Source organism: Sus scrofa, chromosome 11 (genome assembly GCF_054392235.1).
Source record: "Sus scrofa isolate SSC_HxYL_T2T_F1_AM1 chromosome 11, Sscrofa_HxYL_maternal_Yorkshire_Landrace_v2.0, whole genome shotgun sequence".
In the NCBI taxonomy this organism is placed as follows: domain Eukaryota; kingdom Metazoa; phylum Chordata; class Mammalia; order Artiodactyla; family Suidae; genus Sus; species Sus scrofa.
Genome location: NC_139393.1, coordinates 16,282,874 through 16,307,708, shown reverse-complemented (window position 1 = coordinate 16,307,708; position 24,835 = coordinate 16,282,874). Strand labels below are relative to the sequence as shown.

The 24,835-nt window shown below is 41.3% G+C and overlaps 1 protein-coding gene across 4 annotated transcripts in view; it reads left to right on the top strand.

Annotated features, from left to right (window-relative positions):
• THSD1 (thrombospondin type 1 domain containing 1) overlaps positions 1 to 24,835 on the top strand; it is a 62,492-nt gene that overhangs the window by 32,594 nt on the left and 5,063 nt on the right. The window contains exons 5-8 of one of the 4 annotated variants that reach the window (XR_014819340.1): positions 14,387 to 15,355; positions 16,222 to 16,457; positions 16,664 to 16,763; positions 22,829 to 22,976. The gene's annotated coding sequence lies outside the window, so the exon portion shown is untranslated. Of the gene's footprint in view, positions 1 to 14,386; positions 15,356 to 16,221; positions 16,458 to 16,663; positions 16,764 to 22,823; positions 24,764 to 24,835 lie in introns of those variants that run through there. The other 3 variants (XR_014819339.1, XR_014819342.1, XR_014819341.1) reach the window with 3 other exon arrangements.

The window sequence follows — 24,835 nt, the reverse complement described above, 5'->3', positions numbered from 1 at the left end:
GCATACGAGATTAATCCTGGCCCTTCCCTTTCTAGCCTTGTGATCCTAGGTGAGTCACTTAATCACTCGAGCCCCTTTTCCAAATGTACAATGGGAATCATCCCGACCCTTGCTACTGGTTCAGGATGGGCTTGAGCACACATGTATTTCCTTTCCTTCCTAGGGCTTGATTAAAATTATGGTAAAGGAATACTACAAAGTACAATACCAGGAGTTCCCGATGTGGCACAATGGGGTTGGTGGTATCTCAGCAGTGCCAGGATGCAGGTTCAGTCCCTGGCTGGCACAGTGGGTTAAGGATCCATTGTTGCTGCAGCTGTGCCCTAGGTGGCAACTGTGGCTCAGATCCGATCCCTGGCCTGGGAATTCCATATGCCATGGCGTGGCAAAAAAAAAAAAAAAAAAAAAAAAAAGCACACTACCAGAAGTAGTTCAGAGAACAAGAATCTAAGCAATTCAATGAATTTCTGGAAGACATTTCAGAAATTTCCAGATTTTCCAGAAGACATTTCTGGAAGACATTTCAGTGTGTGAAAGAGCACTGAGTGGCAGAAGCCCAGGATATGCTTGAGGGGTCTTGCAGGAAACAGGGGAGCCTCCTCTGTGCTAGAAGCTTTCTGAGGCTGTGGATTCAGAGAAGTTCCTGGAGTGAAGCAAAGATGAAGGCAGTGAAGATCAGTCCATGAAGGGGTCATCAAGATCCTCCAGCAATCAGATATTCAACCACAAACCCAAACAAAACCAACCAGCCAACCCATGACCAGAGGGGACTTTTCTAAGGACAGTGCAGGATCTTTCTGAGAAAACTCGGACAGCGGCAATTGTCATTAGCACCCTGGCACAAAGCCATCTAACTTCTGGCATTTGAGAAGCCTTGCCACAATGATGATTCACCCCAAATTGAAGCCTGCCAATCAGCAAATTCCACTCGTGCTAAGAGTCTCTGGTCAGCCTTTCGTCTCATTCTTAAGAAGAGCCTGACAATGGGTATCACCAAGCATTTGAGAAAAGCCTATGTATGACGAAGAAAGGTAAACAGAAAAAACAACCCCAGAAGAAACATACAGTTCAGGGAATACAAGAAGAGTCAAATAAAAACCTACAGAACGAATTGCTCAAGGGATGTAACACGATCTGTTAAACAAGAACATGATGCTAGAAAGGAAGAATCAGAAAATGGGAAGGAACTCCTGGAAACTAAATACTCAATAGACCAATAGATGAAGGAACAAGTCCAGCAAATGTTAACAGTTGTTGAAATCTGGTGGTGGATATACAGTGTTACTGTACTATTCTTCCAACTTTTCTGAACACTTGAAAGTTTCATTAATAAAATTTGGGAAAAAGCAAAATAAGAAGAGATAATAGTTTGACATAGAAACTCCCTAAAGAAGTGAATCTTGCCTTTGACAATTAGCGGCATTAAGACAGCAGTGATGCCAGGAGAGGGTTCTTGGGGAGGAAAGGGGACGTGGGGAGGGCTGCTTCTATTCACATCCTCTGTGCATCCCCCACCTGTGATGCCCCATAAGCGTAAGAACAGTGAGCTTAGGACAAACCTCCTAAACACCAGATTTTGGCTTCTAAGGCTATGTGAGCCGGGCGAAATACTTAATTTCTCTACGGACCTAGTGTTGAGTAGGTCTGAAGGATGAAGAGGAAAGCGGAGTTTAAGATGACTTCCAGATTTCTGGCTGGGGTGACACCTCAGGAAGAGAGGAGGTTTAAGCATCCCCGTGGGGAAGAGGGGGTGAGTGGGAGGTATTTCAGACCAAAGGACTCAAAGAGGAAAGAATGGCCTTCTCTGCAGTAGTGGTGTGGGGAGTCCGACTTCCCATCCCAAGCTGATGAAGAGGAACGAAGCAATGATGTCTGTTTTTCAAATGTTCTATAATGAGCCTATATTGCTCTATTTGTAAAGAGAGAATTTTTAAAGCAACTCTAGGGTGTAAAGCTCAGATACAGCAAAAATTGCTGCAAGGTTTGGTAAACTATGAGCTATATTTTTAATTGAGTATTGGCAAGATTGTATGCTAAAATTAAGTTTGTAAGTGCATGTATTTGGACTGATAAAATAAATCTACATCAACTGAGGCACAAAAATAAGATGCAACTTGGTGTGTTTTGGCAACAGTTGAGAGAGGATCTGACTGGTTACAACTGTAACCACAGGACGGTGCACCCACACTGGCCTTGGAGGCGGCATCCGGAGAAGGGGTGGGCGGTGAGAGACCATTCTGGCAGCTGGAGCACTGGGAGAAACAGTAGATGTGACAGGACAGCTGGGGACTGGAGCCATCTGGGATCCCTAAGGAAGGAAAAACTCTAGGGGTGGGAGAAGTTGGAGCAAATCGTATTAATAGTAGCTATAAGATGGCTCACAGATTAAATTTCCAGGCGTTAGTAATAGGTTTGTCCCTGACCTTCACCGTAGCCCTGTAACGTATGATTATTATGTTTGGGTTTGCTTTGTCGGAGATTTTGTTTGTTATGGTTTTTGTTGTCTTTTTTTTTTTTTTTTTTTTTTTTTGCCATTTTTGCTTTTTAGGGCTGTACCTGCAGGATATGGAAGTTCCTGGGCTGGGGGTCAAATCAGAGCTGCAGCTGCCGGCCTACACCACAGCTATAGCAACACCAGATCCAAGCAGAGTCTGCATCCTACACTGCAGCTCACAGCAACGCCAGATCCCTAAGCCACTGAGCGAGCCCAGGGATCGAACCCTCATCCTCTGGGATACTAGTCAGGTTTGTAACCTGCTGATCCATAATTGGAACTCCTTGTCTGAGGGTTTTTGTCTGTTTGTTTCTTTGTTATTGGTTTTTGTTTGTTTGTTTGTTTTGCTTTTTAGGGCCTCACCTGCAGCATATGGAAGTACTTGGGCTAGGGGTTGAATAGGAGCTGCAGCTGCCAGCCTACACCACAGTTCATAGCAATGCTGGATCCTTAACCCACTGAGTGAGGCCAGGGATTGAACCTGAGGCTTCCCGAATACTAGTTGGGTTCATAACCCACTAAACCACAGTGGGTGGTTTTTTTGTTTGTTGGTTGGTTTGTTTTAAGGCAAATAGTCCAGGAGGATTTAAAACAAAAAGCAATGGTTACTTGGAGTTTTCCGGTAGCCTAGAGTTAAGGATTCCACGTTGTCACTGCTGTGGCTTGGGTTCAATCCCTAGCCCAGGAACTTCCACGTGCTGTGGGCGAGGCCATAGGCACAGTAAGGTGTATGGGACGACTGGCCAGCGGGGACCTGCTGTACAGCACAGGGCCCTCTCCCCAGTGGTCTGTGAGAATCTGATCGGGAAAAGAATCTGAAGAAAAATGGAGGTGTGTGCACGTATAACTGAATCACTTTATTATACAGGAGAAATCATTACAGCATTGTAAATCAACTATACTTCCATGAAACTTTAAAAAATGAAGGGAAAAAAAAAAAAAAGCAGTGGATCCTTGCGTGTTGCTTCCCAGCCTCAGTCCCTCCTTGCACGCACAACCACTTTTACCTTCCCAGCTCCTGACTCTGCCGCTGCTGGTCTCCAGCTGAGTAAATATGATGGAGCTACTGTTTTACGACGTTCCTCATTGAATCTTGCGATGACAGATATTCATCTTAATATCACTTCTGCACACACCATCGTCACGTCACTATTTTCAGCTCTATGGTTCACTTTTGTAAGTTGAATTTCCTTAAACCTTTGTTTTTATTTCACTCGAATACAGACAGCATCTCTCTTGGCTTTCCGTTTTAGGAGAGGAGAGTTTTGGCGCTCCTGCTTCTCAACTCTCCACCTCTGCTTCCACCTCCAAACTTTGCAGCAAACTCTGTACGAACGCTTCGGTGTCCGTGGCTGAGAATATGCATGTTCCACTCTGTAACCACAGTTTAAGTCTTTGACAGTTTGGTCTTAGGCGACTCATTAGCATTAACACTAATTAGTTTATGAACAATTTCCTTCACAACAGAGCCAGTAAGTGTGCTTCCTTCTCTGTAATCAGTCCCACAACTTCGTGCTGTTCAGTTGCTCAAAGGCCTCGTGTTTTCTTGTTGAAAGAGAAAATCTGCCATCCTGCCCATTCTACCTATTGCTTGGAATCTTTTTTTTTTTTTTTTTTTGCCCCTTTTTAAAGCCCATTGACATCCCTCCTAGCTTGATTCATAGTTGTATTTGGCTTTTTTTATAGAGTTTTTTTTTTTTTTTAATTCTAGTTGCTTTTCTTCTTTCCATGCGCTCTTTGCCAACAGTGTATCTTCAACTATGAAATTCCTTTCTTTCCTGGCACCCTGTTCTTGCACAAATATAAACTGGCTCCTTGGTCACCCAAACAGCAAGTGTTCTTGGTCACACCTGCTGTTTCCTGCATCCTATGTCTTCTTCACATTATTTTGTTTTACTGTTGGAACACAAGCTCGAATAGCTTCTCAAGAAATATGGAAAGTAAGCTTTCTGAGTATTTGCATGTCTAACAAAGTCCTTCTTTTGCCTTCACAAGTAATTTGATGCGTATAGTTTCCTAGATTGAAAACCATCCCCCTGCTCCGAATTCTGAAGCTATTATACTGATGTTTCTAGTGTAGATAATGAGAAATCTAATGCCACTGTGATGTTGTTTCTTGTAGGAGTTGGCGTTCCACAATTTCAGGAAGGCTCTTAGGACCTTCTCTGTATAGCTTCTTCTGCATCTACCAAATGAAGTGTGGCTTTTTCCATTCCCCCTAATCAAAACTCAGGAGGCTGTTTTAAATTGAAAGCTCATGTCTTTAGTTCTGGAAACTTTCATTGTTTCTTTGGTATCTTTCTTTTTCTTTTTTTCTTTTCTTTCTTTTTTTCTTTTTTTTTCACTTTAGGGTCACACCCACAGCATATGGAAGTTCCCAGGCTAGGGGTTGAATCGGAGCTGTGGCTGAGCCACAGCCACAGCAACATCAGTGCAGGATCCAAGCCACGTCTGCAACCTACACCACAGCTCTTGGCAACGCTGGATCCCCGACCGACTGAGCGAGGCCAGGGATCAAACCCAGGTCCTCATGATTACTAGCCGGATTGGATTTTGCTGCACCACAACGGGAACTCCCTTTTTGGTATCTTTCTCCCCTCAGTCTTCACTGCTCTTTCTAGAGTTGCTATTTCTCTCTTATTGGACCCTCTCTGGACTGATCTTCTGTGTGCCTGTGTTTTATACTCTCATGTTTTTGTAGAGTTTTGCACCAGGTTTTGGGAGATTTCCTCTAGTATGTTTATTAGGCTGAGCCATATGAAATTGTAGTAGAAAATGGTTGAATAGAAATAATTTCCTATAGTTCTATGTAATGCGTGTATGTGTTTGTGTTGTGTTGCTGAACAATTTGGTTTTTTAATTTAATTTTATTTTGGAGTATAGTTGATTTACAACGTCGTATTAATGTCAGGTGTACAGCCCAGTGAGTCTGTTACACATGTACATATATATCCATCCTTTTTCAGATTCTTTTTCCGTATAGATTATTACAGAATATTGAGTAGAATTCCCTGTGCTGTACAGTAGGGCCTTGTTGGTTATCTAGTTTATACATAGAAGTGTGTACATGTTAATTCCAAACTCCTAGTTTATCCTTCTCCCCTGCCTTTCCCCTTTGGTAACCATAAGTTTGTATTCAAAGTTGACGTTCCCCTTGTGGCTCAGAGGTAACAAACCCAACTAGTATCCATGAGGACGCAGGCTCGATCCCTGGCCTCACTCAGTGGGTTAAGGATCCGGCGTTGCTGTGGGCTGTGGTGTAGGTCACAGACGCGGCTCAAATCTGGCATTGCTGTGGCTGTGGGGTAGGCTGGCAGCTACAGTTCCAATTTGACCCCCACCCTGGGAACCTCCATGTGCTGTGGATTCAGCCCTAAAAAGACAAAAAAACAAACGAACAAACAAACCTAAAAGTCTGTTTCTGTTTTGTAAATAAGTTCATTTGTATAATTCTTTTTTTTTTAAGGGCCACACCTGTGGCATATGGAAATTTCCAGGCTAGGGGTCAGATCAGAGCTACAGCTGCCGCCCTACACCACAGCTCACAGCAACGCTGGATCCTTAACCAACCGACTGAGGCCAGGGATAGAACTCAAGTCCTCATGGATACTAGTCAGATTTGTTACCACTGAGCCACCATGGGAATTCCCATTTGTATAATTTTTTTTTTGTCTCTTTTGTTGTTGTTGTTGTTGTTGTTGTTGCTATTTCTTGGGCCGCTCCCACGGCATATGGAGGTTCCCAGGCTATGGGTTGAATCGGAACTGTAGCCACCGGCCTACGCCAGAGGCACAGCAACGCGGGATCCGAGCCGCGTCTGCAACCTACACCACAGCTCACCGAAACGCCGGATCGTTGACCCACTGAGCAAGGGCAGGGACCGAACCCGCAACCTCATGGTTCCTAGTCGGATTCGTTAACCTCTGCGCCACGATGGGAACTCCGTCATTGACTTTTAAAGCTGCCTGGGCTGCTTGTCTTGTTGAAGGTGGATTTGTCCAGTTGCTTCCCAGGATGGTGGTCATTTTTTCCTCTATCCCCGTATTTCTTATTACCTGGAATTTACCTCTAAAGACTTGCTGAGATTCAGTTTGATGACTCCTAGGGAGTTTGTATGTTTTGTGTTGCATCACATCGGGAGGCACAGGTGTCCCATTATTCTTTTGAGGGCCACACCCGTGGCATTTGGAAGTACCCAGGCTAGGGGTCGAATAAGAGCCACAGCTGCTAGCCTGTACCACAGCCACAGCAATGCAGGATCCAAGCCTCAACTGTGACCTATACCACAGATCACAGCAATACTGGATTCTTAACCCACTGAGCAAGGCCAGGGATCGAACCCACATTGTCATGGATACTAGCCGGGTTTGTTACTGTTGAGCCACAACAGGAGCTCCACAAATGTCCCATTATCAGTGATGCTGGGTTTAAACATTTGACAAAAGTGGCGATGGCCAGCTCTCACAGTACCTGTGTGTGAGAAGACAATCCTTCATGGGTCTCTCACTTTTCTGTGCAACTTGTGAGTGTGGCACTGAATGCCCCCTTCCTTTTTTTCCCTGGGACTTTCTTTTCAAGGAAGTTTGGGTAGCAAACAGCCTTGGGAAGTAGAGATACTGTTTCTCTCTGCAGTCAAAGGCAGGCATGCTTGTAGTCCAGTATAAAAGATTTGGGTTCCCTGAGCTCAGGGTTCTTTGACTGTTATACAGCCTACCGTGTGCTGGTGTCCTCTGGCCCTCTTCACTTTGTTCTATGGATTTGGGGAACCCGCTCAAAAATGCTGATACACTGTGAGGAATCAACTCTCACAAAGGCATCCAAGAAAATTTCAGGCTAACTTGTCGGTCTGCAAATAGGGCTTCCTCAGCCCTTCATACTTCTTGATGATATTTCTCTTTGCAATTAGTAAGTAATCCATGGGTGATGAATTGGCACTGTGTGAATACCTTCTTCCCCCATGTTTAAACCAATGGTTTTAGATACCATTTATAATCCTTGCCCGAATCAACCAATTTATTGGAGGTAGCAAAGTAGTGATTTTCTGTTTCTACTCTTCTTTTTTTTTTTTTTTGCTTTGTCTTTTTTGGGGCTGCACCTGCAGCATATGGAGGTTCCCAGGCTAGGGGTTGAATTGGAGCTACAGCTGCTGGCCTATGCCACAGTCACAGCAACTTGGGATCCAAGTCATGTCTGCAACCTATACCACAGCTCAAGGCAATGCCAGATCCTTAACCTACTGAGTGAGGCCGGGGACCGAACCCACGTCCTCATGGATACCCCTAGTCAGGTTAATTAACCAGTGAGCCAAGATGGGAACTCCTATTTCTATAATTCTTTTCACATTTATCAAATGAGTTTTTCTGTAGAGCTTCCCCTCATACAGTGGGAATAAACTATAGTTCCTTACAAAAACATGGGATAAATGCTTAATTCTTCCCCTTTATCAAATTTTAGAGTACGGCATTGGTATAAAAATTTCTGTCTCCATAAACTCATGCAATTTTTATAAATGTACTACTTTATAATCAGTTACTCCTTTTCATGTCCAAATTTTTTGGGAGCATCTTCAAACTGGCTCCAGTGTCCTTTTGACACATCCCCAACCTTTCTAACTTAGAGCTTTCTTGCCTTTGACACTTCAGGATATTTGGGTTCAACTCGTGTTTCTTTGCTCAGGACTGAAATCAGTCATTTCTCTGGGGAGTTCTGGTTCCTTTTGGTGAGCAATAGTATTTAAACACCAAGATAAAGGGTTCTATTGCTTCTGGCCTTTTTTTTTTTTTTTTTTTTTTTTTTTTTTTTTTTTTTTGTCTTTTTGCCTTTTCTAGGGTCGCTCCCACGGCATATGGAGGTTCCCAGGCCAGGGGTCTAATCGGAGCTGTAGCCGCCGGCCTATACCACAACCACAGCAACAGCAACACGGGATCCAAGCTGTGTCTGCGATCTACACCACAGCTCACGGCAACTCAGGATCCTTTAACCCACTGAGCAAGGCCAGGGACCAAACCCACAACCTCATGGTTCCTAGTCGGATTCGTTAACCACTGTGCCACAACAGGAACTCCACTTCTGGCCCTTTTAAAGGATGACACTAAAAATATGTATTTTTAAGACTCTTGAGCTCATAGTGCTATTTTGATTCAGATTTTCAAAAGTTGTGTTAAAATACCACTAACATAAAATTTACCATCTTAACCATTTCGAACTGTACATTTCAGTTGTTTAAGTATATTCACTTTATTCTGCAACCAATCTCCAAAAATGTTTGATCTTGCAAAACTGAAAGTCTGTTAAACACCAATCACTTGTTACTCCCAATCCCCACTCGCTGGCAACCACTATTTTGTTTTCTGTCTCTATGAATTTTCCGATTCTAGATACCTCATATAAATAGAATCGTACAGTATTTGTCCTTTTGGTGACTGGCTTAGTTCACTTAATAATAAATAATACTTTCAAGGTTCATCCATGTTATAGCATGTGTCAGAATTTCCTTCCTTTTTAAGGCTTCCATTGTATGTATACACCACATTTTGTCTAACTTCATCAGTTGATGGACATTTGGGTTGCTTCCACCCCTTGGCTGTTGTGAATAACATTGCTATAAACATGGGTGTGCAAATATCTCTTCAAACCCTCCTTTCAATTTTTTTGAGAATTGAAGTGGAATTTCTGACTGTATGGAATTGCTAGATTATACGGTATATGTTTAATTTTGGGGGGAACTGCCATACTATTTTCCATAAGAGTTGCACCGTTTTATATTTTAACAATGTGCACAAGGATTCCAATTTTTCCACATCGTCACCAACTCTTGTTATTATTGTTTTTAAATAGTGGCCATTCTAATGGGTATGAGGTCATAGCTCAGTGTGGTTTGATGTGCATTTCCCTAATAATTAGTAATATTGACCATTCTCTCATAAGCTTGTTGGCCGCTTCTATGTGTTCTTTGGAGAAATATCTATTCAAGTCCTCTGCCCATTTAAAATCAGGTTATCTTTGTTGTTGTTGTTGAATTATAGGAATTCTTTAAAAAAATTTTATTCACGTATAGTTGATTTACAATGTGTTAGTTTCTACTGTACAGCAAAGTGACTCAGTTATACATATACTTTTCCCCATTTTTTCCCATGATGGTTTATCACAGGGTATTGAATATAGTTCCCTGTGCTATACAGTAGGACCTTGTTGTGTATCCATCCTATATATACCAGTTTGCTTTTGCTAATCCCAAACTCCCAATCCTTCCTTCTCCCACTGCCCCCTCCCCTTTGGCAACCATAAATCCATTCTCTATATATGAGTCTGTTTTCATTTTGTAGATAAGTTAATTTGCGTTTTAAATTCGATTCCACATATAAGTGACATCGTATAGTATTTGACTTTCTCTTTCTGACTGACTTTCTGACCTGATAATCTCTAAGATCCATCTGTGTTGCTGCAAATGGCATTACTTCATTCTTTTTAATGGCTGAGTAACTTCCCATTGTATATATGTACTGTGTCTTCTTTATCCATTCATCTGTCACTGGACATTTGGATTGTTTCCATGTCTCGGCTGTTGTAAATAGTGCTGCAATGAACATTGGGGTACATGTATCTTTCTTTCTTTTTTTTTTTTCTTTTTAGAGCTGCAACTTTAGGGTATAGAAGTTTCCAGCCTAGGGGTTGAATAGGAGCTGCAGCTGCTAGCCTATGCTGCAGACACAATGCTGGATCTGAGCTGTATCTTCAACCTACGGCTGCAGCAATGCTGGATTCTTAACCCACTGAGCAAGAGCAGGGATCAAACCCACATCCTGATGGTTGCTAGCTGGGTTCATAATCCGCTGAGCCACAGTGGGAGCTCCTCACGTATCTCTTGGAATTATGGTTTTGTCTGGGTATATGCCCAAGAATGAGATTATTGGATCATATGGCAACTCTATTTTTAGTTTTTTGAGGCATCTTCATGCTGTTTTCCATAGCAGCTGCCCCAATTTACATTCCCACCAACATTGTATGAGGGTTCCCATTTTTCCAACCATCTCCAGCATTTATTATTTGTATATTTTTTAATGGTGGCTATTTTGACTGGTGTGAGATGATACCTCATTATAATTTTGATTTACATTTCTCTACTTATTAGCAATGCTGAGCATCTTTTCATATACCTCTTGGTCATCTGTATGTCTTCTTTGGAGAAATGTCTGTTTGGGTCTTATGCCCATATTTTGATTGGTTAATTTGTTTATTTGTTATTGAATTGTATGAACTATTTATATATTTTGGAAATTAAGACGTTGTTGGCTAATATTTTCTCCCATTCTGCATCTTGTCTTTTCATTCTGTTTATGGTTTCCTTTGCTGTGCAAAAGCTTACAAGCTTGATTAGGTCCCATTTGTTTATTTTTGCTTTTATTTCTATTGTCTTGGGGGACTGACCTAAGAAAACATTGTTATGATTGATGTCTGAGAATGTTTTGCCTATGTTCTCTTCTAGGAGTTTAATAGTGTCTTATATTTAAGTCTTTAAGCCATTTTGAGTTTATTTTTGTACATGATGTGAGGGTGTGTTCTAACTTCATTGATTTACATGCAGCTGTCCAATTTTCCCAATACCACTTGCTGAAGAGACTGTCTTTTCCCCATTGTGTATTCTCACCTCTTTTGTCAAAGATTAATTGTCCTTAGCTGTGTAGGTTTATTTCTGGGCTCTCTATTCTGTTCCATTGATCCATATGTCTGGTTTTGTACCAATGCTGTATTGTTTTGATTACTGTAGCTTTGTAGTATTGTTTGAAGTCTGGGAGGATTATGCCTCCTACTTGTTTTTTTCCCTTCAGGATTGCTTTGGCAATTCTGGGTCTTTTACAACCCCATATAAATTTTAGGATTCTAGTTCTATGAAAAATGTCACTGGTAATTTGATAGGGATCACATTAAACATGTAATTGCTTTGGGTAGTGTGGCCATTTTAACAATATTAATTCTTCCTATTTAAGAGCAGGGGATATCTTTTAACTTCTTTGAATCATCTTTAATTTCCTTTATTAATGTTTTGTAGTTCTCAGCATATAAATCTTTTACCCATGCCTAAGTATTTTATTTTATTTTTTGATGAAATTTTTAAATGGATTTTTTTATTACGTAAGAATTCTTTTTATATACTGAATATTAATCCTTAACTGGTATATAACTTAGAAATATTTTCTTCCATTCTATAAGCTGCCTTTTCACCTGTTGATTGTGTCCTTTGATGCACAGGTCAATCCTGATTTTTAAGATTACATTTTTCTTAACTCCTATAATTTGACACCTGTATCTCATTTTTCTTACCCTAAACCTCTTGATTCCTAAAAATATCAAAACATTGCTTTGTTCTATCCTGGAATATATGCAAAATATTCTCAAAATACTGCAATTGCAACTCAAAATGTAAGTACAGAACGAAGTATAAGATGACTTCATAATTCTTTTTGTCCTTAGAATATATAGCAGTAAGATGTATAATCAGAGCATTTTGGTAAAAAATTCATTCAAAATTCTTGTCTCTGTGTAGTTATGTTACCAGTTTGATACACAGTTTAGTTAATATGTTTTGGTATGTCTTTAATTTTAGATTTGCCTTTTTTTAAAATATATAAAACATTTACACGGATCATTCCATATAAAAACTCTAAATCACTCTAAATAAAAACTATTTAAAAAGGTTTACTCTAGAAAAGGCTCACTTCACTCCCTATCCCTTCTAATCCTTTCCTCTCACCCTCACCCAAGAGGTTTCTGATTTGTCCTTCCAGTGTTCCTTTATGCAAAAATTATTTATTACACACTAACATTTGTATTTCCCTTATTCCTTACACAAATTATGAAACTTTTAGTATTTTAAAGCAGTGAAATTTAAATGTATGTCTTAAACTTTCTACTTTTAAAATCTGCCAATGAGGCGCATATAAACTCCAGAAATTGCTGATTCTAAAAGACAAGTGTCGGATACATATTTTAAAATAAAGGGGCAGGGAAGAACACTCATTAGATCATCATGAGACACTATTCCTGCTCTCCCTGCCCATCATAACTCTACAGGTGCCTGGGAGCATTTACAAGTCTGTATTCCCACAGTACTTTGCTCATAAACCAGTTTTGCATTCGCCTCCTTGTTTTATAGCTATTCATGTGCTTTTGTTCCCAATAGTGTGTGAGAGCTGAGAACAGGGATGGCATGTCCTAGTCCTCGTTGTGTCTTTAGCAGACCTGGGAGGAGAAGGTTCATCTCTGGAATCTTGGCTCTGCGTGATCTTGTGCGTGGTTCTCCACTCCTGTGGACCTCAGTTTTCTCGTCTATAAAGTAAGAATAATCTCTTCTTGCTGGATGGTTGATGCTATTTTTTTTTTTTTTTTTTGTCTTTTTGCCTTTTCTTGAACCACTCCCATGGCATATGGAGTTTCCCAGGCTAGAGGTCGAATTGGAGCTGTAGCCACCAGTCTACGCCAGAGCCACAGCAATGTGGGATCTGAGCCGCGTCTGCAACCTACACCACGGCTCACGGCAATGCCAGATCCTAAACCCACTGAGCAAGGGCAGGGATGGAACCTGCAACCTCATGGTTCCTTGTCGGATTCATTAACCACTGAGCCACGAAGGGAACTCCAGTTGATGCCATTAAGGATGATGTGAGTGAAGGGCCCAGCCGTCCTCCAAATTCTCAGTGCCGCCTGGTTATCATCTTGCTTGTCCCTAGATTCAACTTCAGTTTCCACTTCTGACATCAGCTCTTTTGATGGATTTTACATATTTATTTCTTCATTATCTTGTTCCAGGAAGTCAAAACCCTTCATGATATCCTTAGACTCTCTCTATTGAAAATAGGTGTTCTTGCTGCTTAAATGAGCAAAAGTGGAGTTAATGGCGGGAGTGAGATGGGACACCCAGTTTCACACCACAGGCAACACTCCCACCCTCAACGTCGTGGACTCTGCAATTGTGCAACTTTGCAGCCCTGCTTGCTGACCTTCAACCTACCAACGTGTTTCCAAGCCTTCTTAGTCTCCTTTCCCCGTCCCTTCTCCCTGTGCATCCCTTCTGTGATCACATCAGGCTCTCGGAGGAATTATTTACTCCATTTCCTTCTTTATCATAGCCTGCCCCGCATCTGCTCTGGCCCCTTTACTCTTCAGTTCTTTGCAATCTGGCTTTTACCTCCACTAGACTGAAACCGATTGCAGTACAAATCACTCTCATTTCAAGACCTTTGCCCTTGCTCACTACAACCTTTTAATAAGCAGTCTATTTTACGTCGTATCCCAATACCAACCCCTTACCTTTTTTATCCTTCTCCATAGTATTTATCCAGTACATGAAAATTTCACATATTTATTTGTCTATTGTCTGTGTCCCTCACTGGAAGGTAAGCCCAGATGACAGGGATTTTTATTTTCTATTATGTTCTCTCATTCATCCTCGGTGCCTTGAGCAGTAAAGGCACTTCACAGGTACTCAATGCATATTCATTGATTTAAACAGTGTTCTGCTTTCCCAACACATTGCTGCCTTTTCAGAGTGTGTCCTGTTTGGCCTCTTGGTGACCGTGGGCACTTGCTTCCCTGGGCTTCTGTGACCATATCCTCCTATCTTCAAAGCACTTCTTGCTTCCCTGTGTTGGCTTCTTTTCTTTTTCCTCTTAGAAGTTGGCCATCCGGGTGTGGTCCTTCTTGCATTGCAGTAATTGTTTTTCACGTATTTGTCTTCTAAAGAAAATCGCCTTTATCACTTGGGTAGTGCCTGCTACAGAGTTTTCACCCAACCAAGTTATTAAATTGAACAGCCAAAAAATCCAGTGCTTCCTCATTTTCACTGTTACCATGATGTCACATTTAACATGATATTCTTATTTAATTTGTTTCTAGAACACTCTCTGGATGGCCCAGCATTGGGCAAGTGTTTGCAGAAAGGTGGAAGCCTCCATTTGCACTGCAGCGTGGCCTGTCAGGAGCCCGAGCTTCATCTCTCAGCTTCTTTGTGGATTTGCAGGGCACTTATAGTTTCCTCAACTATAAAAATGAGGAGAGGAGTAACCTGAGTTCTGAGAACAGACAAAAAATGTTAAGAGGAACTGAAGTAACACTTAGCTACTACAACTCTGCTGTGACAACCAATTTCTAAGCTTTACCATTCTGAAATCACCTCCGTATTGCATCTGGTTTTGGAGGACAGTTACAGTTCTGTTTGTCCATTTGATGTCTACCAGCACCCCAGGGGGTCGTCTTAGATTACAAACTCCACAAGGACAGAAGCCTTATAACCCTGAGTGTGTAGCTGAGCAGAGTATCTGGTACATCATAGATACGGACTGAGGCAACTTGAGCGGAGTTTAGAACAACTTTGGAGCAAGCTCAGAGATGGCCAGATTAGAAGCAGATTTGCTATGATTTTACCTAGGAATAGCAACAACAAGTTTTGCTCCTGATGAATGGAAGATGCTAGTTTATTTAAAGGAATAAGAAAGGAAACTGACGACATGACTTGCAGAATCCCAAGCCTTTGCGCAAAATCAGGGCTGAGAAAACCTGCCTGGATGCCTATGGGATGTGTGGTTCTGCTCTGAGTAGGCGCGCTCTACAAATTCCTGTTCGATGATTCCAGTTACTCCACTGGATGCAGCTTTAATGAGCTCCCAGGAGCGGCTAGCCACCTCCCTTAAGAGTGTCTGACTGCTGACAGCTGCAAGCTGTGCGTGGAGTCAGCATCGTTGCGAGATGAAGGAGGAGGAGAAAGGGCAATCCTGAGTAAACATCTAGGAATTTGTACGAGGAGATTAGCAGAGAACATAAAACTGTACATAAGATGAAATATCAGTTAATGCGAACTTCATTCTGGTAGGTATACCAGTTAAAAAAAGCAAAAGCGAAAGCTGACATTTGCTTGTCTAAGGTTTGGTTTAACCTACACGTGAGTTTTGGACCAAATGCTTTAGTTAGAATTTTTTTTTTTTTTGATGAAGCCTATACAATCCAGTTTCCCACATTTCCTAATACTTGCTAATCTCTTGCTTCACTCCTTTTCACAATACTTCAGACTCCTGAAGGCAGAAACCCCAGGCTTGCAAGAAGCAGCAACCAGAGAGAGAGACCTTTGGGTGCCAAACTGGCCTAAAATTAGAAATTAGTCCTTACAATTGGTTTAACCATGCTTTCAGAACTTAGGGGCTTTGCTTCTTTAATGTGTCTTTGTTGACGGCTACAACTTGTGGAAACACTTTAACAAGAAGGGCTGGTTGTGAGTAATTCCCCAGAGCATCTTACAGATACACATTTTTTCCAATAATCAAGAAGCACTTATTGTGTGTGTAGCCGAGGAGCATAGGCGTGTGATGTCTCATTGCATTTGCGTGGCTGTGGGAGCCTCAGAGAGTAAGGACTTTCTCAAGGCTACTCAACAGCCACCAAGGCCATCAACGATCTCCTGAGCCCAATACCAGGCCTTTCCACAGGTCCCTGAGGCAACACATGCTTTCCTGTCATTTTGGGCACTGAAAAGAAGAACAGTGATTTCATAATTTATAAACGATCAGCCTGAAGGAAGATCTGCTGCGAGATTAGAGTAAAATAAAAATAGCTAACATGTTTCACCTGCCTACTTTGTGCTGGCAATGGTGTAAGTGCTTACACATATTGGTTAATTCATTTAATAGTCACATCAACCCTATAAGGTATTATTCTCTCTCTCTTTTTTTTTTTTTTAGGTTTGCACCCGAGACATTTGGAAGTTCCCAGGTGAAGAGTTGAATTGGAGCTGCAGCTGCCGGCCTACACCACAGCCACAGCAACGCCAGATCTGAGCCACATCTGCAACCTACACCACAGCTCACGGCAATGCTGGATTCTTAACCCACAGAGCAGGGCCAGGGACCGAACCTGCCTCCTCATGGATCTTGGTGGGGTTCATGACCACTGGGCCACAACGGGAACTCCCTATAAGGTATTATTCTCATTTCACAGATGAAGAAAGTGAGGTACAAAGAAGGTAAATAACTTGTTTGCCCAAGCGTACAGTTAGTGAACTGCTAAGCCAGCAGTCCAGCTCTAAAGTTCATATGTATATATATGAACGTATATGTACATATATACGATAAACTACGTTGTAGCTATTTCTCATCTATTTATTTGTTTGTTTGTCTGTTTCAGCTGTGCCTGTGGCATGCCTAAGTTTCCCCGGCCAAAGATTGAACCTATGCCCCAGCAGCGACAGCACCAGATCCTTAGCCACTAGGCCACCAGTGGCAGGGTAAGGATGCTGGGAGATGGCAACTTAGGTGCCAGTCTGTGAGGATGGTGGGAGACAGCAAACTGGTGCTAGTCTGTATTCAAAATCCAATGAAATATTTCTGCTGTAAAGACAATAATGTGATCTTTTCTTTTTTGAGAGTTTCCTTTTTTTTTTTTTTTTTTTTTTTTTTTTTTTTTGTCTTTTTCAGAGCCGCACCTGCAGCACATGGAGGTTCCCAGGCCAGGGGTCTAATCGAAGCTATTGCCACCGGCCTACGCCGGAGCCACAGCAATGCAGGATCCGAGCGTCGTCTTCAACCTACACCACAGCTCATGGCAACGCCAGATCCTTAACTCACTGAACAAGGCCAGGGATCGAACCCGAAACCTCATGGTTCCTAGTCAGATTCGCCTCTGCCGCGCCACGACAGGAACTCTGAGAGTTTCCTTCTTAATTCTCTTCCCGGGTTTCTGATTACTTAAGGAGAAAGTCTCAGTTTGAATTTTCTGTGTTTTTAACTCCATCCATATATATTCTCATCTTCATTTTATTTAACTTATTTATTTATTTTTGGCCACCCTGTGGCATATGGAGTTCTCAGGCCAGGAATCAGATCCGAGCCACACTTGCAACCTATGCTGCAGCTATGGTGACACCAGATCCTTTAACCCTCGGTGCTGAGCTGGGAATGGAACCTACATCCTGGTGCTGCAGAGACACTCCTGCTCCTGTGGCACCACAGCGGGAACTCCTACATGCTCATCTTCGTTTTATAAAGGGAAGGCGGCCTCAGGCCTAGAGCCTGCAGCAGAAAATAATATTTAGGTAGATGTTAATAAAAGTTTAATTGTGGTTTACTGAGAAAAAAATTTCAGTATGATTTTTATTGGCATTGCTCTTAAGGTTAACATCACTTTGTGGTGATGCTGGTTTTCTACTTATGGTAACAATTTATTGTTTCCTCTTACGGTACATTTAGTGAAAACATAGGTTGAGTTAAAGAAAAATGTCACCCAATCTATATTTCGGATTTTGTGCAGATACGGCAAAGATCAGGAAGGCATATCCAATGACTAAAATTTCTATTTCTGCCTTCCTTGCCACAACGCTGTCAGGAAAATGCTACGCAAAACAAAATTGAGTTTCAAAAAGTTTAAGTGATTTGATCAGGGTCACTCAGCTAGCAAGTGAGAGAAAGATATTGAGCCTAGGCTTGTCTAATGCCAAATCCCATGTTGTTGTTTTGTGTGTGTGTGTGTGTGGTCTTGATTGATATTTTGATTGACAGCCAACATTTTATTACCATGGCATCCTGTGATACAATCATACAGTTTCTTTGGGGAGTTCCAGAACTATAAAATATCATTTGAAGCTAATTAGATGGATACAGCTAAACATTTTTCTCATTTTCCTAATTGTTTGCTATTAGGAAAGTAGGGGGGTGGGGAATGTGCGATGCACAGCCCTGAGCAGTGGAAAGGCTACGGCTCCTCCGTAAAGCCACCATCTGTTTCTGTCCCACCGTTGCTGAGTCCAGATGTTCCTAAGCTCCAAGCACAGTCCCCGCCGTGAATGTTTTCCAGTTGGAACTTCTTTGTTCAAGCAAATCAAGGCAGAGCAGTATTTTATGGAGGTTGGACTTGGGCTGTTTTGAGCCGTATATTATTGAAAAATAACTCTTCTGAGGCTTTTGTGCTGTGTTCTCAATCAGAAATGGGACCCCTCATTCAGGACATTAAACTTTGGTTTTGGCATGACAGAAAAAAAAAAAAAAAAAAAAAAAGCTTAGATTTTTAAGTCTGACATATTATAGGAAAAATTCCTTCTAAAATAAGAGATGTGGCAAGAATTTACCGTGGGTTCCTTGTTCAGTTGAAAAAAGTATTGTTATAACAAGCATGTGTGCTTGGCTTAACTTGAAAAACCAATTGATTCTGAGGATTCATAAGATGATGTTCATGAATAATGACTGCTAGAAAGTTATAGGAATCAAAAGAATATATGTGAAAGTCATTAATATAAAATATATTAATATATAAAATATATAAATATAGTAAAATAGATAAATAATATAGATAAATATATAACATATATGTATATATAAATATATAATATATGAAAGTCATTGATGTGTAATTTTAGCTTCATTTCCATAGATTTAAAATCTGGTTTAAGACTAAAGGAAGCTTTTGAAAAGAAAAAAAGATGTTCCAGATCCCTAAAACCGCTTTTTATTTTTTTTGTTTTTGTTTTTTTTTTCTTTTTTTATTACTCAAATTAATTTATCACATCTGTAGTTGTATAATGATCATCACAATCCAGTTTCACAGGATTTCCATCCCACAGCCCAGGCACATCCCCCCACCCCCCAAACTGTCTCCTCCGGAGACCATAGGTTTTTCAATGTCTGTGAGTCAGCATCTGTTCTGCAAAGAAGTTCCGTCTGTCTTTTTCTCAGATTCCACATGTCAGTGAAAGCATTGGATGTTGGTGTCTCATTGTATGGCTGACTTCACTTAGCATGATAGTTTCTAGGTGCATCCATGTTGCAAAAAAATGCTGGTGTTTCGTTCTTTTTGATGGCTGAGTAATATTCCATTGTGTATATGTACCACATCTTCTGGATCCACTCCTCTGTTGATGGACATTTAGGTTGTTTCCATGTCTTGGCTATTGTAAATAGTGCTGCAATGAACATTGGAGGACATGTGTCTTTGCGAGTCGTGGTTTTCTCTGGATAGATGCCCAGGAGTGGGATTGCTGGATCAAATGGTAGTTCTATGTTTAGTTTTCTGAGGAATCTCCATACTGCTTTCCACAGTGATTGCACCAATTTACAATCCCACCAACAGTGTACTAGTGTTCCTTTTTCTCCACACCCTCTCCAGCACTTATTGTTTGTAGACTTTTGGATGATGGCCATTCTGGCTGGTGTATTCCCATTCCCTCAGAGTGGGAAAAAATGCTTTTTATTTTTAAATGTCCCTTTTCAGCCTATAACATCCTTGAGTAATAAGTGAATAGAATCCAGGATATTTTTGTGGTGCTGTCCAAAAGTTCTAGCCAGAGTTCTTTTATTTAGTTTAAGTTTTATGACCCATCCCATAAGACACAATTTAATTGAAAGAGAAGGCTCCCCCCCACCCCACACACACACTTGAAAACAATGTTTAAGTAATTTGCTTTCAGGGAATTTGACTGTTTCGAGAGTTTGAGCCAAGACTATAAAATAACTGCTTGTTGACTGTAGGTAGAAGTTATACGGGCTTAGCAAAGCAGGCTAGTAAGGAATGGTGGTTGTTGCTGCTTTTCAGAGGCGTACGTTAACTGGGGCGATGCTTCTCAAAACTTCTGGGAGTTATACTCTTCCAGGGAACTAGCTTAAAATGCAAATCCCAACCCCTAGCCTCCTTGAGACTGAGATACAGTAGATCTAAGATGGACCCAGGAATCCATATTTAAAACAGTCCCCCCAAATGCTTTTGATACAAGTGGACAGGTGATCTGCTTTGAAAAATATGAAACTAGCAGAAGCTTGGGGAAAGCACATTAATTTAGAGAGAGAGCTACAGAAATTATATCCACAGACTTTGAGAGATCCTTGTTTTTTGCAGAGGCATGCGCAGGGACTTTGGAACTGGCCCAATGAATTTGAAGTTCCATGCTAAATACAGCCTTGTGAAGGAGTTGTAAACATATTTGTACCTTGTTTCCTTATGCTAGATGAAGCGAATAATACCTTTCGCCAAAGGGTGGTGTGAAGATTGAATGTGATAATGGAAATAAAGCATCTTGTAGATTTTCTGGCTAAACGTAGCTTTTAACACATGCATTCATTTCTCCTCATGCTTGAAATCCCACCAAAAATGATAATAAAGGACTAGAAAAGGGCCTACACTCCTATGGACAAGAGGAAGGGGAAAGAGACATAGTAAACCAGAAGTAATTACCAGAGATTGGAGAAATGATTTGGACGGAGGCTGAGGAGATATTTAATTGGTACTCACCAGTGCATGCTGCTAGGGCCCTTGGTTATTTACAGGCACTGTCCTTTCAGTGCTTATGCCCTCCCAGTGGTGAAGTATTTTCATGATCGTCCCTGGATGGAGGAATAGCAATTGACCTGTAAGCTGAAAGCTGAACCTAAGTGCCCATGGAAAGGGATGTCAATATCAGGAAGCCAATTTGCTCCAGAGAACACGGGAAAGCTCAGGATTTGATAGCCCAAACCCCATGGGTGAGGAATGAGGAAAACAGGGAGAGAGGCTAAAAAACTGTGTTGAGGAGGATGTAGACTCAGAATCAGCCTTCTTAGCTGCAACTCTACAGTTAATAAAACAATGAGGGAGTTCCCGTCGTGGCGCAGTGGTTAATGAATCCGACTAGGAACCATGAGGTTGCGGGTTCGGTCCCTGCCCTTGCTCAGTGGGTTAAGGATCCAGCGTTGCCGTGAGCTGTGGTGTAGGTTGTAGATGCGGCTTGGATCCCGCGTTGCTGTGGCTCTGGCGTAGGCCGGTGGCTACAGCTCCGATTGGACCCCTAGCCTGGGAACCTCCATATGCCGCGGGGTTGGCCCAAGAAATAGCAACAACAACAACAAAAGGACAAAAAAACAAAACAAAACAAAACAAAAACAATGAAACAACTCATCAAAAACAAAGGGAAAAGATTTTTCAAGGAAGAAAAGTTCGATACCAAGTTATACTATCAAGACATTTTTGGAGTTCTCGTCATGGCTCAGTGGAAAGGAATCTGACTAGTATCCATAAGAATGCAGGTTTGATCCCTAGCCTTGCTCAGTGGGTTAAGGATCCGGCATTGCCATGAGCTGTGGTGTAGGTTGCAGAGGCAGCTCAGATCTGGTGTTGCTGTGGCTGTGGTGTAGACCAGAAACTACAGCTCTAATTTGACCCCTAAGCTGGGAACCTCCATATGCCACAGGTGCAGCCTTAAATAGAGACCAAAAAAAAAAAAAAAAATTCCAGACATGAAAATCTAAAAAGCTTTACTTCCTATGTCTTCCTTCTCAAGAAATTACTGGATAATGTGCTATATGAAATGGGCAAGTAAACCAGGATAAAAGAACACACAAAGGACAGGGATTGAGGAGAGAAGAGAAACAAAAGGAATCCCCAGTGCACAAGGCCTGATTGGAGCAGGACAATGGACAACTCTGGAGAAAAGCCCCCTACCTCTACCCCCACCCCCCAAGACTTGATAGATTATCTGATGCGTTTGACCATGACAGAAATAGTACTAATAGAGATTTTACAATGACTTTGCGAGTTTGGGAATGGCAAATGTAAATACATTGAAAACTAAAACAAGGCAATTAGTAATTCCAGGAAAAACAAAATTAGCACAAGAAAAAATATCTGATCGTAGGACTCTGGCTCAGTAGTAAACAAAATTGTCATAGAACCTACTGGGAGAATGGGGGATAGAAATGAAGGAGGTGAGACTAAATTCTCATTGTCCATAATAGGAAGTCAGTAAATGCTGTCTGTAATGGAAAAATCAAGAAATAGTAGCATAAGGATTTAATTTAAAATCTGGGATGTAAATATTAGAAGAAAGTTAAGTGAACAGAAGGCAGTTTTCTTTGGGGAACAGGGTAGCATCAGAGGAGAGTGAGACAGGGGACTTCTGTTCTTCATTAGGCGTCTTCAACAATTTGCTTTTTAAAATTTATGTACCAATACGACTTTCATGACAATAAAAAATATAAATGCTATTTTCATATCTAGATATACAGTGCTTGTCATTGGTAAATGGTTCGTAGTTAGTCGGTACTTTTATTGTTTGTGGTGAACTGTAGGTGAGAATTAGGAGGACACACTCAGAAACCTCTCTGGAATTTCTTTAGGAGAAGTTTAGAGGCAGCAGTCAGATTAGAAGGTGGATGCAGTGGGTTGAGTTGTAGTTCCAAAAAGACAAACCCAAGTCCCAACCCCAGATCTGTGAACGTGACCTTATTTGAAGTAGGGTCTTTGCAGATGTCATGAAATTAAGATCCCAAGATGGGCTCATCCTGGATTTAGGGGGCACCCTAAATCCAATGATGAATGTCTTTTTAAGGACAGAAGAGGACACACAGAGACGTAGACGGGAAGGCTGTGGGACGATGAGGGCAGAGGCTGGAGAGACTCGTGGGCCAGATTCTCCCTCCGCGACTCCAGAAGGAATCAATCATCCCAACACCTTGATCTCAGACCTCTGGCCTCCAGAACTGTGAGAGAACAAATTCCTATTGCTTTAAGCCATTTGGTGGGACCTTATTACAGCAGCCCCAGAAGCCTTACTCCCTGGGGTTCGCAGATAGGCCTGGGGACTTCATTTGTAGAGCATGTATCTCATTCTTTATGATGTATATTTTGAAGGAACTTTGAAGGGAGGGGTGAAGGCACTTATGGGAGTGACTAATGTCTCTTTATAATATCCTTTGGCACTGCCACTGGTAGATCCCACATTGGATGAGTACAATGAAATGAATGTGTTTTATTATTTTTTCCAGTTTTATTGAGATACAATTGATGTATAACATTGTGTAAGTTTAAGGTGTACAAGTGTTGAGTTGATTTGAAACACCACAAAGTGATTACCACTAGGGCATCAGCTACCACCTGCACCATGCCACATAATTGCCATTTCTCTTTTGCGGTGAGAACGTTTAAGATCTACTTCCTTTTTCCTTTTTTTTTTTTTTTTTGACCTGAGCCACAGCAGTTGACAATGCCAGATCCTTAACCACTAGGCCACTAGGGAACTCCTAAGGTCTACTTTCTTAGCAATTGTCAAGTATATGACACAGTACTATTTACAATCGCCATGCTGTACGTGAGATTCCCAGGACTTACGCATCCTGTAACTGGTAGTTTGGACTCTTTGACCTGCCCATGCTTTAGCCCTGGGAATCGCCATTGTAGCCTATTTCTATGAGTTCAGCTTTTTAGATTCCTTGCATATGTGATATCACAGAGTATTTGTCTTTGCCTGACCTCTTTCGCTGTGTTTTAAAGTGACTTCAGATGCATATGTTCATGTTATAAAATACATTTTGGGGACAGCCTCATTTTTACACCATCGTGTAATACAGGGCTTGAATGTTTCCGTATTCCATCAGAGAGGCAGGTGTGAAAGCAAGAGAAGAAATAAGTCTCTGAGCTTGTCCTCTTAGAAACTTAATGAGACGGGGCTGCAATGAGATACTGTTCCATAACACCCCACTTCTCCATTTTAGGACTGGCTTCTTAAAACTTGAAATTAAATGACGAATCTCTTTTCTAGCCCCTCATTTCTTTGCTTTTTTATTTACCCTTTTCTTCTTAGTCTCATTTCTTTTAGCTGTCCTGGCAATATCTTTAATGACTCACAGAAAAATCAGCCCACCCCAAAAAGACGGTAAATTTCAGATCTCAAAAATAGGGCTTGGAAATTTTCTGGAAATTTCGCTCTATGTCTTTTACCTAGAAATTCATTTTGTAGATGCCATGAGCTCAAATTCTACTTCCAAAATATATGTCAAATAAGCCCATGTTTCTCCATCTCTAACCTAACTAAGGCCATGCCCATCTCTCCAGAACTTTGCTGCAGGACCTTTGCCTGCGTTTTCCTTTATCCTTCCATCTCCTCCGCTGAAACAATGGACAATATCACTCATGTTCTGAAAATCATGGGTTGGTATGCACGTCAGATAAAATCTAGCATGCTTAAAGCAGCCTACTCAGGCCTGCATAAGCTGACTGCCGCCAGGCTCAGCAGCTTCATCTCACACTTTTGTTCTGTTCAAACATCATGCTCCAGCCACACGATTTTCACTCAGACCCTCAAACAACCAACTGTTTTCCTTCTTGGGGCCCTAGCTTGTGCTGTTCCTTTTACCCACCATGCTCTTCTCTCCATCCTTTTCTCTGTCCTGTAACTATAGCTACATTTCACTTGATTTGCTTATAGATTAATTCTAAAATTTAAAAGCCAATTGATAACATCTAAAACATGATTCTGTATTATTATAAAAACAAGTAATAGGGTTTGGGCCTATTAAAAAAAACTCCACTAAGTATTTACCCAAGAGAAATAAAAACATAAGT